Source organism: Psammomys obesus, unplaced genomic scaffold (genome assembly GCF_907164565.1).
Source record: "Psammomys obesus unplaced genomic scaffold, mPsaObe1.curated_primary_1811, whole genome shotgun sequence".
NCBI classification, from domain to species: domain Eukaryota; kingdom Metazoa; phylum Chordata; class Mammalia; order Rodentia; family Muridae; genus Psammomys; species Psammomys obesus.
Genome location: NW_026587216.1, coordinates 35,790,685 through 35,800,927, shown reverse-complemented (window position 1 = coordinate 35,800,927; position 10,243 = coordinate 35,790,685).

Below are 10,243 nucleotides of genomic sequence, written 5' to 3'. Positions count from 1 at the left end.
TGTCTAGTTGATCTGTCCCTTGGTGAGAGTGGAGTGTTGAAGTCTCCCACTGTTAAGGTATTAGGATCAATGTGTGATTTAAGCTTTAATATTGTTTCATTTACGAATGTAGGTGCTCTTGTATTTGGGGGATAGATATTCAAAATTGTGATGTCCTCTTGGTGGATTTTTTCTTTGATGAGAATATAGTGGCCCTCCTTATCTTTTTTGATTAACTTGGGTTGAAAGTCTATTTTATTAGATATTAGGATGGCTATTCCAGCTTGTTTTCTGGAACCATTTGCTTGAAAGACATTTTTCCAGCCCTTTACTCTGAGGTAGTGTTTATCTTTGTTGCATAGGTGTGTTTCTTGGATGCAACAGAATGATGGATCCTGTTTCCACAACCATTGTGTTAGACTGTGTCTTTTTATTGGGGAGTTGAGTTCGTTGATGTTGCTAGAAACTAGTGACCAACAATTGTTATTTACTTTTGATATGGGGTTGGTGGTGTCACTGAGTTTCATTGCTTGTATTCTTTTGGTTTTTTTTTTTTGTTGTTGTGTAGTTATCTATTTCCTATGTTTCCTTGGGTGTAGTTGTTTTCTTTGGTTTGGAGTTTCCCTTCTAGTAACTTCTGTAGAGCTGGGTTACTATGTAGATATTGTTTAAATTTGGTTTTGTGATGGAATATTTTGAATTCTCCATCTATGCTGATTGAAAGTTTTGCTGGGTATAGTAGTCTGGGTTGGAATCTGTGGTCCCTTAAGGACTGTATGATTTCTGTCCAGGCCTTTCTGGCTTTCATAGTTTCTGTTGAGAAATCTGGTGTGATTCTGATAGGTCTACCTTCATATGTTACTTGGCCTTTTTCCCTTGCTGCTTTTAGAATTTTTTCTTTGTTCTGTAGGTTCAGTGTATTGACTATGATGTAAGGTGAAGAATTTGTTTTCTGGTCTAGTCTACTTGGTGTTCTGTAGGCCTTTTGTATGTTTATGGACATCTTCTTCTTTAAGTTGGGAAAATTTTCTTCTATAATTTTATTGAAAATATTTTCCGGACCTTTGAGCCTGATGTCTTCTTTTTCTTCCACTCCTATTATTCTTACATTCTGTCTTTTCATGGTGTCCTTGATTTCTTAGATGTTTTGTGTTTGGAACTTTTCTTGTTTTGTTTTTTCTTTGAGAGATGTGTCAATTTCCGCAAGTGTATCTTCAGCTCCTGAGATTCTTTCTTCCATCTCTTGTATTCTGTTGGTGATGCTTACCTTTGTCGTTCCTGATCTTTTCTCTATGTTCTCCAGCTCCAGGGTTTTCTCTAGTTGTGTTTTCTTTATTGATTCTAATTCTGTTTTCATGTCTTGCACCATTTCCTTCATTTGTTTGAGTGTGGAGTCCTGCTTTTCAATGACAGCTTCTATTTTTTTTTTTTTTTTTGTCCGTTTCCTCTCTATGTATCACTGATTGTGCCTCCACTTCTTTGGCTATAATTGGCTATATTTCTATGAGAGCTTTGTTTATTTCTTCTTTATTTGCCTTCATTTGTGTGGACATTTCTTTGAGAGCTTTGTGCATTTCTTCTTTGTTTTCCTTAATTGTCGTGATCATTTATCTGAGAGTGCGATTTGTTTCCTCTTTGTTCGTCTCAATTTCTTTGGTTATTTCTCTGAGGGTTTTGTTCATTTCATCTTTATGGGCCTCTAATAGCTGGAGAAACATAGTTTTGAGGTCGTTTTCTTGTATATCTAGTGAATTGAAGTGTCCATTGTTTTGTGGGGTTGCTGGTGAGATCATTATGTCCTGATTTTTGTTGGGTGTGTTCTTACATCTGCCTCTAGCCATCTGGTTATTTATAACCCTCACTGTTTGTTTCTCGAGTTTGTAGTTCGGGTTATGATCGTCTCTTTCTGTTTTCTGGACTGTTTTTTCACGAGGAGGAGAGAGGTTCACTGGTTTGGGAATGTGCGTTGTGATTTCAGTTTTGCCTAAGTAAGGAATGTGACACTGGCGCTATTTGAAAGTGCTTTTAGTGTTCGCAGTGTGCATGCGTGGATTCTTTGACTATTGCAGTGGCCTACAGGCCACTGTTATGCAGTTCTGACTGAGATCCAGGGATTGTTTGCCTGGATTACCCTGGTGGACCCACAAGGCAGAGACTTCAATGTTGGGGTCGCTATCCCAAGAATCCCTATGATGCCCACACTAGGGGTGTGGGTGGCAGGGATCTTGTCTGGTTGCTTCTGTGGAGAGGCCCTGGGTCTGGGGCAAACTCTCCCTAGAAGGCTCACTCACTCTCTTGCAGGACCAGTTGGAATGCACAGGGGTTCCCCTTGCTCACTACTCTCTGATTTGGTCCTGCTGCAGAAGTGCACGGGTAGGCTAACAGTCAGCTCTGTGGCACTGTGGCCGCAGAACTCGGTGTCCACCTTTCCTGTGTGCTGCCTCTCTGTCCTTTCCCTCTGCCAGGAGGGGTTATGTTGACTGGTCCTGGGTAGCGTGGGAAAGAGTTAGGTTGAGTGTTCTCAATCCCAGATCCCGGGCCCAGATCTCTCTGCCAGAAGGAGCCTGGCAGTAGAACCTATGTTTGCTGATTCCGAGAGAGTACCAGGTAGGGTTGAGTGTCCTCAGATCCAGAGCTTGGGTTTCTCTGCCAGGGGCCACTGGGTGAGCTGGAGAGGGGGTGCTGTGTCCTGTGGCAGGCTGCCTCTCTGTCCTTCCCCTCTGACCTTCCCCTCTGCTAGGGCAAGCTTATGGCGGTGCTCTCAGGGGAGTGCCAGAAGGGGTTGGGACTTTTCAGTCCCAATCCTGGGCTGGGGTTTCTCTGCCAGGGGTTGGGGGCCACTGGTGCTAGGACTTGGTGCTAGACCTTATTGCACTGTACCCGGGAGAGTCTCAGGATGTGTTGAATGACCACAGTCCCAGATCCGGAGCTGAAGTTTGTTTGCTAGGAGCAGCCGGCAGCACTGGCATCCGGGGCTGTAAAGCTGCTGTGCGCCTCTCTATCCCTCTGCTCCACTGCAAAAGGGTTACGGTGGCATTTGGGGGAGTGCCCGAAAGGATTGGGTTTTCTCAGCCCCGATCTCGGGTTTTGTCGGGTTTTTTTTGTTTTTGTTTTTTTTGTTTTTTTTTTTGTTTTTTTTTTTTTTTTTTTTTTTTTTTTTTTTTTTTTTTTTTTTTTTTGGTGGGAGCTGTAGCTCTAGCTGGGGCTGGGGTACAAACAGTGTAGTCTGTGGCAGATTCTGCTGGATGCCTCCTGCCTCCTCCGGAGAGGGAGTAGGGTTTTGGGTGCTGGGAAGTCCTGGGGGATCACCTCTCGGGGTGTCTCCTCCCGGAGGAGTCTGCCATGACCTGATTCTAGGAGGACTCAGATCATGGTTAGTCTCTTTCTTCTTGGAAGTCTGTTCTGGTTTGATCAGCCCCTTCACTCACCAATTTCTGCTTTGCGGGTCCTCTCCCCTTCAGCTAAGCTTCACACTAGCCGCCGCCATCTTGGAAGTCCCCTTTTTCAAGTTTTTAATACAATGCTGGAGCTGTTGTTTCACCTCCCCCAGGATACCATTTATCATTTCGAAGAAACTTCTATCGTATGAAATATGTTTCAGAAGATTTTTTTAAAATAAATCTTAGTTCTCAGGAGAAAAATCTCAAAACATACTGATGTAAAGGATGGGTGATAGGAGCTTCAAGGACTATTCTCCAATGCCTGTTTCCTCTCATACTGCTGGAGACAGTGTGTACCTTAGCGTCACTTTGATTTATTACATAAGGGATATTCTTGGTCTCCAGAACTCTAGTCTGAGTCAGTCTTGCAGAGTTCAAAGAGAAAGCACTCAAAAGAACTGCTGTGATGCCTAAAGGCCTTTCTGTAAGAAACTCAGGAGATGGCTGGATGGAAGTTTCCATGAAAAGAAAGAAAAAAAAAAAGAGTCAATGTGGCTTGGCAGAAAGGGCCTGGAAAACATGAAGCAAGGAGTGTGGATGCAGCGTCAAAGTTGGGCTTGTTTGTGAGAAGAAGAGAAAATTATGGCGTGGCCAAGAGTCTTCCAAACCAAACAAAGAGCAGAGAATGAAACCAGCTTCCAATTCCTTTAAATAAATCCACCGCTCTCCTACCAACCACTTCTCAGAACCAGTGAATATGCTTAGCTCTAGATCACCTGCGACTTTTGCACATCTGCATTATAACACTGTGTTTTGTGGCTTATATTCACAGATTCACTGTAACTTTCTGTATTTGCTGCAAGCACAGACTACATCAAGCCTGCATTTAACACTGAGGATGCAAATAAAAATAAAATGTACACAAGAGTACCTATATTTACAGCCAAACACCAATTTGGGTGGGATAGGAGGAAAAGAAGACAAGAACACTGAGAAATATCATAAATATTTGCCTGAAATGTCATGCTTTAAATCGTACACATTTATTTTGGCTTATACTTGATATGATTCCAAGGCTCTCCTATTGTTTCTGACCACACAAAGCAGTGTTTTCTCAGATATCATAAGGGCAGACTCCACACCCCTGCATAGTACTCTCTTTTAATATTGCTGTCAACTTTCCACTGGAAGGTTTCCTTGGCCGGCCTGCTGACTACTGACTCTAATCTATCAGCTCAGGATGTCTCTTCCACACCTCCCTGCCTACCTGGTAAAAGCTCAAGTGTTCCTTCTTGGGAGTCTGAGCTTCTCTTTCTCCCTCTGGTACATGTCCCTAATGTTACAGTCACCCGTTTATTTCCTGCCATCTCCACCAGACATGTATTTCCCAAGTGCAGTGCTTAGTTTCCTTCTGAGGAAAGGAGCTCCAGAGGGATCGAGAGCTTGGTTTGTTTGATTCACAGCCATGATCTGATGTGAGCTCGTTGTAGCAGACTGAAAATGCTCTGGACTGAGAACTTCACTCAGTTCTCAGAGCAAGATCTGGTGGAGTCTGTTTTGATTTTGCACTGTCAGAGTGATTGTGCCTTAATCATAAACCCCATGTCCATTTTGCAGAGAGTGTTTGCCCTTGCCTTCTTCAGTTCAATGCTGTGGTTTGGATGTGGTTTGAATGCCCCTACCAGCTAGTCTTGGAATTTAATCTTCAGAGAGAGATGTTAGGGAAAGGGACCCAAACGGATGTTTCATCATGAAGACACGGCCCCTTGTGTGAACAGTCTACCCACTGAGTGGTGGAGGCTTCTTTGCTAATTCTCTCAAGGATGCTTGCTGTAGCACTGGGGTTCTGCAGAGAGTACTCACAAGCAAGGAGGTTCCACAGGACTCAATACCCAGCCCCAGAACTGTAAGAAATCATTGTTTTATGACTCGGTATCAACTCTTCACAGCAACAGGAAGCGGGCCAGGATACCTCCTAGTAAATCTTAGATCTTTTCTCTCTTTTTCCAGAGGAAACTGCACCTCAGAGCAGAACTATGGGTTTTCACAAGCCTGGGGGAAAAGGCCCATGCAGCTAAGCTGTCTGTTTGATGCTGAATCTGGAACTCTGTGTAATGTCCCCAGGGTCAGATCTAATTCCTCAGCATGGGTAATAAAGGACTTTCCCAAATGGCTGTTTATTTTAAAGCTTGCCTTTTCCAGCAGCTTCCTAAGCATCAGGTCCACTCAGTCAATCCCAGCTGCTCTCTCTTTCTGATGCAAACCAGGCTCCTTCCCACTGCACACAGGTTTGCTCCTGAAACCAAATTATTTTCTGTTTATAAATAATTTTTCTCTACTTTTATTTTCTATTCTCAAAGAATGCAAAGCACCAACACAAGTCAACAAGTAAACATTTTCAATACAATTTGAACGATTACCTTGTGCTAAGCTATAGCATCTCAAGAAGACCACATCCTGCCCTTGACACTGTATTTTACACTCATGTGACCCTACACAGACCAACCACTACTCTTTGGTTCTCTGCTTGAGAACAAGGGATACTAAACTTCAGGTAATCTTGTTCTGTGAATGGTACTTAACTGCCACCTTCTTTCACTCACTGTCACTCCTCGTTATCCTCAGATAGAGAATACAGGGTCTGAATCAGCCATTTCTACTTTACTTATGGCCCTAAAATTCAAATGATCTTTTTCTACAAGGCACCGTCCTTCATGTCAAGGAGCCCTGTGCAATCACTGTGCATGTCATGGAAAACAGAAAGGCCTGGCTCAGTGTTCACTGTCCATAGCCATTCTACCCTGAGTCTGCCCGGTTAACATTTCGGAAGTAAACAGCATTCTGCTGGTTTAACCCTTGGATGGTAGAACCATCCTCAAAATATGCATTGTTTTGCTTGTGTGTTTGCTTGGTTGGTTGAGGTTTCATTTTGGCTTGGTTTTTGTTCTGTTTTGGTTGGTTGGTTTTTGTTGTTTTGGTTTGGATTTTTAGTTCTGGCCTTGCTCTCTGACTATCATGGATAACATTGTCTCTAGAGATTTGGAAAAGAGCCAACACATTTATGAGTTCTTACAGGAAGTATCTTTTAAAAGTTTTATTAAAGTCTATCTAAACCTTTAGCATCCTATATGGATAATTTTATAGTTTTTCAACATTTAAAATATTTTCCTTGTATAACTCCATGAGTTATAGATAGTCAAAATGATCACTGCTAGTGTTTACAGATGATTTTTAAGATAATTTGCCTAGAGAGATGGTTACTTTCCAGCTGATGAACTGTATATCTGAGTAGAATTCTATGTGTTCTGATTCTGTGCCCTTCAGCTCTTTTTTTCTGAACTGCAGGTAGGATTGACCTACTTTATGCAACAAATTTTAATGTAATACACTTTAAGCTACCTGGCAGAGGCTCTCACTTCTTCTTCCAAGGTTTCTTTGAATCCTGTAAGAACCAAATTATACAGTTCTCCAAAGTGTGAGATCTCAGGCCAATGGCCCCAGTAAGCTGTTCTCCATATTTGTTTCCAAAGGCTCTGCAGTCCCTGGCACAGTCAGCCTAGAAAGGAAATTAAGGTCAGAGGAGGAGGAAGCCCTAAACACAGACTTTATCAGATGGCATCTAACTCTGTTATAACTGGCTCTTATTCAATAACTTGACATTATCTATCTATATCCAAGGTGACAGACATTTGTAGGAATGGACAAGCTGCATCTATGAATGAATGCAGTGTAGTTGGTTGGGTTAGTTTTAAAAGCCCCCCCCACACACACACACAAAAGAAGAAGAAATAGACTTGAAACAAATTTGTTTGTTTATCCATCATCAAGGTAAAGGTTCTAAAAATTAACCAGAAAAGCCACACATGTTTTACAGAATATGGTAGGAAACTGACCCAATGCAAACTGGGAGAAGAGAAACAAAGCTTTCTCTGCCTACTCCCCTCTAACATGCATCAGTAACATATTATCTTCACATCCTCTCCCCTATTAAAGAAAAACATTATTCGGACATAATAATGTCTTCTGGCATAAAACAGAAAATATTTGAAAGGCTGAGTTCTGTGAGTGTCTAACCTTTAATTCTATACACTGATTTTGCTCGTTCTTCTATCACATACCAGAGTTTTGGAGTTAATACACCAATTTATAATAAAAACAGTATGTAGCATACCAAACAACTATAACAGAATTATCTCATTAGATTCATCTGCTTTTCTTCTTTCTTGTTCTAACACAGCTGATTATGACAGACACTCTTTGGTGTATACTGGAATGAATATGCAAAAAGGAATGTAACATTTACATATTTACACATTTATGGTGCGAATTACCATATATATATGTTGCCAGTTAATGCTAGTGAAAGAGAAATGAAAGAACATTCTGTTTTTTTTGTTTGTTTGTTTGTTTGTTTTTTTTTACTACCTCACAATCTCACATTACTTTGTAGGCTATCACTTAACCTCTTTCAAGAGCTTCATCTTTATGGAGCTCATTAAGCCTACATGCAGCCTGTTGCCAGCTCCAATGCCTGAGCGCAAGGCAGACCAATTTCCTTTCGAGCTGTTGACTCCATTCTATAGTAGACTTTATTGAATTTAGCAGCTCTGGGCAATGCCTATTTAGAACCTCAAGATGATGACAGAGAGTAGGATTTGCCCAGAGAAGAGAGAAGAAGAAAACTTCATGAATTTATAATGTGACACTTTATCAGTTGTCCTTAGGTAAGAATAAAAAGCTGCTGTTCTTATTGGCAACACCCATTGGAAATTCCACCTCTTGGAAAGACAATAATGTGTTTATTAAACTAATTAGTTTATTAAATGAATTCCGTATTTTCTACTGCTAAGGAAAATCAGGTCTTATGACAAATCCCATGTTCATAGCTGATAACTCGGGAAATTAGTCCATGAAGATATATAGAGAAAGCTCTCTTGTTCTTCATTGGTCTGTCTGTTTGGGCAGAATACTTTGAAGATGTAGTGGCCAGATTTTTCATGAAAATCAAGGTGGCCTGAACCAACTGTATTCAGGTCTCTTGTTTTTATTTATTTATTTTTCTTTTATTGAAAATAGGTTCTTTTCTCATGCAATATATCCTGATTATAGTTTTCCATTCCTCTGCTCCTCCCAACCTCTTTTCCTTCTGGATCCACTCACTCTCTGTCTCTCATTAGAAAAGAACAGGCTTCTATGAGATAACAGCCAAATATGATTAAATAAAATACAAGATGAAGCGAAAACTATCATATCAAATTTAAACACAGTAACCCAATAAGAGAAAAGGAGTCCCAAGAGCATGCAAAGGACTCAGAGACCTACTCATTCTCCATCAGGAGTACCATAAAATTACTAAGATATTAACTATAATATATATATGCAAAAATTTGGTGCAGACCCATGTAGGCCCTGTGCTTGCTGTTTCAGTCTCTGTGAGCTCATATGCACCTTGCTTAGTTGATTCACTGGGCTTTGTTCTTCTGGTGTCTTCCATCTCCATTGACCCTTCAGTCTGCCCATCTTCTCTTTTACAGTATTCTCTGAGCTCTGAGGGTAGAAATTTGATGGCACTTTCTCACTAAGACACATTCTCCACTCCATGTAGTGTCTGGCAGTAAGTCTCTGTATCTGTTCCCATCAGCTTCCTGAAGGAGCCTCTCCAATTATTGCAGATAAGACACTATCTATGAGTATAACAGAATATCATCAGGAGTCATTGCATTGAAAATTTTTTTAGACCAGTAGTGCTTAGCTTTACCCTGGATCTCTGGGCTATATAGTTAATCATTCTTCATTATCCAAGCAGTATTGGGTATGAGTTTTATCTACTGGGTAGGGCTTAGGTCAATTCAGATTCTGTTTGGATACGCCACAAATTCTGTGCCATCATTGCCCTAGCATACTATGCAGGTCAGACAGCTCGTAGGTCAAAGTTTTTGTGCCTGGCTTCGTGTCTATGATTCTCTTTTTGTAGCCAGCAGAGCACATTCCCACATCAAAGACACTAAAACATAAAGGTAAAGGCTCCAGGTTGGCACCAGCTCTGTTTCTCCATGTTCAATGAGCTCTGTGGGTGTTGTCGTCAGCAATGGGGCCCTGTTGTCAGTTTGCAGAGAGCATCCCTTTGTCTTAGTCTGGGTGTTTGAGGATTTCCATGGAACCCTTTGGCCAAACAACTCAATTGGATATAACTCAGACCCACCACTGGAAACCTTGTCTAGCAACAAGGGATGGCCAGCTGGGATACGGGTTCTCTAATTACTGAAAATCCTCATTAGGATCACCTTCACAGATTTTAGGAAGTTTCCATTGCACTAGTTTGTCACATCATCTCCCTAACTAGCCCTAATTCTAGCTGTCTCTCTCCATAATCTTTCCCTCCTTACCACCATCTCCTCCATTCCTCAGGTCTCTTGATTTTAATTTACACCACACACACACACACACACACACACACACACACACACACACACACACACACAAATCTTCATTTTGCTGACTTTCTGGTGACCCAGGTCCCTTACTTCAAAATTTCTGATAAGGAATCCCACCTGTTATCAAAGTATCATTACTATAAATACAACACTTTGGGACTTCGATGCTTTTTAGACATTTCCCGACATCTTCCTAAAGGTGAATGCAGATTCTCCTTAACTCAGGGTGAAGCCACATCCCCAAAATCCCTCAGAAATTAAGAATATCATAGTGTAAAATGCATGTAACACAATTACTCTCCCAGACTTCTAGTTCAGCAACAAAAAAGCCCAAGGCTGAGAAAGAAAGAGGACTGTACTTACATCTACGACTAGCCCAGGAAAAATCAAAATTCAAATTTGAAGTGCAATTTCTACTGAATACTTACCACTTTCACATCACAATAAAAT